This window comes from Chionomys nivalis, chromosome 8, assembly GCF_950005125.1.
Source record: "Chionomys nivalis chromosome 8, mChiNiv1.1, whole genome shotgun sequence".
In the NCBI taxonomy this organism is placed as follows: Eukaryota; Metazoa; Chordata; class Mammalia; order Rodentia; family Cricetidae; genus Chionomys; species Chionomys nivalis.
Genome location: NC_080093.1, coordinates 91,174,320 through 91,178,172, shown reverse-complemented (window position 1 = coordinate 91,178,172; position 3,853 = coordinate 91,174,320). Strand labels below are relative to the sequence as shown.

Genomic DNA, 3,853 nt, shown 5'->3' with positions numbered 1-3,853 from the left:
TACCCAAATCCCTGCCCCATAGTAGGGACTTAACTGAGGATTAAGAAAAAAAAAGAAAAGAAAAGAAGTAAGTTAGGTATTTGTTCTATACATGCACAGTTATGAATTTTATTTTTAAAATTTAAATTATTTATTTTCTGTTTTTACATTCAAACCAAAGTTTACTTTCCCTCTCCTCTTCCTAGTTCCTTTTGTCCTCCATCCACTCCTCCTTCACTATTGCTCTTCAGATATAGGCAGGCCTCCCATTTATATCAGCCATGTTATAAATGTTATATAAAGTTACAGTGAGACTAGGCATCTCCTTTTCTATTAAGTCTGAATAAGGCAATCCAATAGGAAGAACGGGTCCCCAAAATAGGTTAATAGAGTCAGAGACAGTCCCTGCTCTCACTGTTAGAAATCTCACACGAAGACCAAGTTACACAACTGTAGCAAATATGCAGAGGGCCTATGAAAACTTTTTTTTTGTTTTAGAGGCATTTTATTTAGATAACTAAAAAATATTAGATGTTCAGAAGCAGTCAGTGTACAATGAAAGAGACTAAACCAGTTACTTTATCGTGTAATTCCTCTTCTTCCCAACTAAGAGAAGACATTCTGCTTTAAGGGAGAAGTCACAAAAATAGGCAATATATTTTTCTTCTCCATAACATAGACAGCTACAAGAAATGTAAGTGTAAAATGTAATCTGTACGTTGGCTTGCTCATTTGAGACAGCAGGCTGTGGCACTACATGAGCATAACCCTCCTGCCTGTACCTCAAACACTCAGCTATTTTCACTCACAGGAACACCCAGTAGTTGTTCGTGCACTGGAGCTAATTCATATTCCCAAATATTTTCTGCCTTCCTTGCCACAGGCAGAGAGTCACTCTGAAGGCTGATGCTTTTCTCTGCTTGTTTAGTCCATAAACTATACAGCACCTATGGCACACAGCTGGTGCTCAGGCCTTCACTTCAGGAGTTGAAGAACACATGGAATCTGAATTCTCTGAAGCAATATCTTCCAGTTCCTCTTCGGCTGTTTCTTGAAAACTGACCTTTGGCCTTGCCAGTTCCCCACTGTCCTCCTCAGGAAGCATTTCCAAAGGCCATAGGTTTTTCCTACTACAGTTTGCCACAATCTTAATGTCCAATCTTCAGAACCACTGGCATAGAGTTCACCATCAGGACTAATCCTCACACAGTGAATGGGACCAAAGTGACCTTTGTAGGATTCTAATGCTTTTCCACTATTATAGCCATACTTATACAGTTTAATGTCTTCTCCACCTGCAACAAGAAATTCCTTCTCAGGATGAAGAGATGCAGAGTTGATGGTTGCAGGAGCTTCAAAGGATTTAATTGGCTCCAGACTTACTGCACTATGAAAAGCAATAGTCCTCCCGTAAGTGAGAACTAGGACCTCTCTCTCCCTCAGGGATATATTCCATGCTGCTAACAGACAAGTTAAAATTCACAGATTTCACTTCGGTCATTGTAGCATGATCCCAAAGACGAACAGTCTTATCATCAGCTGAAAGAATCTGTTTATCCTCACTGCACCACAGAGCCTTTTTAATATCGGAAGTGTGACCACTAATTTCCTTAGGTTCTGCCTCAGGTTTGTTCAAGTCATATATGCGCAGCAGTTTATCCTGTCCCCCAGTTAACAGGTAGTTGCTATCCGGTGTGAAATCCACAGTCTTGACAATGTGCTTATGAGCCAGGGTCATCAATTCATCTCCTGTGACAGCATCCCACACTTTGGCCCTGAAATCTGCAGCTGTTGTGGCAGCTTTATTTAATGTTGTACCTCAAACAGCACCTTTATGACCCAAAAATGCTCCAATCCAGTCTCCTGTATCTCCCTGGCGGAGCATTGGTTTGCCATCTTTGCAAGCGCTGATCAGAAAGTAGCCATAAGGGGTGATGCCGCTGAAGGCCAAATCCATCACGGGGCGACCTGTGGCTGGAGCAGGTGAGCGGTGCCAGCCTCATGGCCGGTGGCCATGGCAGCAAGGAGCAGGGTGACAGGAAGGGTGAACCACGGGTGTCCTTCTCCTCAGCCAGCAGCCAGCACTCACACTGAGGCCTGGTAGAGAGGAATAGGGAGGGAGGGAAGAGAGGAGGGGAGCGCCTGCCTGCCTCCATCCACAGTCCACACTGGTAGCTGCAGGAAGTGTGAAAACTTTTATTTTTTAAATTAAACTAGATTTATCTATCTGTCTGTCTGTCTATCTATCTGAGGCAGAGTCTCTGTATGTTGCTCTGACTGTCCTGGAACTTGCTCTATAGAATAGGCTGGCTTACAGAGATCTGCCTGCCCCTGCTTCTTAAAGTGCTGGTATTGAAAGGGTACACTACCCACCAGGCTTAACATTTTATGTTTTTAGGTTATTTATTTATTTATTTATTTATTTATTTATTTATTTATTTATTCTCTCTCTCTCTCTCTCTCTCTCTCTCTGTGTGTGTGTGTGTGAGAGAATGTATGGTGTGTCCCTGTGGAGGCCAGAAGGAGGCAATGGATTCCTTGGAACTGAGGTTACAGGTTGTTTTATGCTATTTGATATGAGTGGTAGGGATGGGTCTTCTTAACCTCTGAGTCATCTCTCCAGCCCCTTTATTATTATTTATAGTTGCCCTATACTTTTCCATTGTCTGATATAATAGTGAATAGCTTGTTTTGTGTATTTTAATGAACAATTAACTTGAACTTTTGGTAAAATAGTAGTTTGGAGATTGCCTACAGGAAGATTAACTAATTCTAAACTCGTAGGATAGATCCAAGGTGTGTGTTTAGTTGGTTGGATTTAATTGTTTGTGTTAGAAAAATGCTCATCACAGAAGAGAATGCAACAGATGACAAGAAAATTGACAAGGAACTGTCAAAGATTTTAAGATTTATACTAATTCGTAGGACAGGAGAAACTCTACATCAGAGGAAATCAATCAACATTTGAGTAGTTTTTGTGGGATGACCTAAAATCATTAAAAATTTCTTCTTTTAGACTCTCTAGATAGAGGACAGGGTTATTTGCCTGTTTGAATGCAATAGACATCCTTTTAAAACTCTTTGCTGCCTCTTGGACTAGCTCCAAGGCAAGCTCTAGTTTATATCTGTTGCTCAGCACAAACGCCAGCCCTTGAGTTGCCGTTGCAGTCTCAGTGTCAATCACTTGGAGAATTTCATGGAAGTAACTAGAGCTGTATCCTTGGTTACTTTGTTCTCTTATATTTATGACTTCTTTAACCACTTTCATAATGTGAGCTGTTGTGTTCATTATGACGTCTTTCTCAAAACTTTCCACAGAAGGTACATTTACTTGTGATGTTTGAGAACTAATAATATGTTTAGAATAGTTGATAGAAAATGGTTTCTTTGTGTCACGATATCTAATTTTACTGACAATATTAGGATGCTGTTTAAAATGCTGCAGCAGAATGTTCTCTAGGTCAACATCAATGTCAGGGTCGTCAGCAAATGAGAGTGAGGGAGGCAGAACATTGGAGATGTTCTCTGACCAGATTTTGTTGAACATGTCTCTCAACTCCTTCTCTTGTAACTCAGTGCTCTTGACAAATGTGGCCACTTCTCTGACTTTTTCTTGCAACTTACGTTCAATTTTTACTTTTTGCACCTTTAAAAGGTCTTGAATTTTCTTTTTGTTTAGTAAATCCTCACATTTTTTGATGGTTTCTACTACAAGTTTATTTTTAAGAGTCCTAAAATCTTCTTCAAATTTTCCTTTCCAAGAAACTAATATATCTCTGTCTTGGTCTTCTTGAAAATACTTTTCAAGTTCTCGCTTAATGGCTTCATGCTTTTCCACAATCTGGCTTTCAACTGAACTTCTCAGTATCTCCTG

At 40.2% G+C, this 3,853-nt stretch overlaps 1 pseudogene; it reads right to left on the bottom strand.

Annotated features, from left to right (window-relative positions):
- Nucleotides 1–946: 946 nt before the first annotated feature.
- On the bottom strand, nt 947–1,982 carry LOC130880487 (serine-threonine kinase receptor-associated protein-like; annotated as a pseudogene).
- Between the last annotated feature and the right edge of the window lie 1,871 nt (nt 1,983–3,853).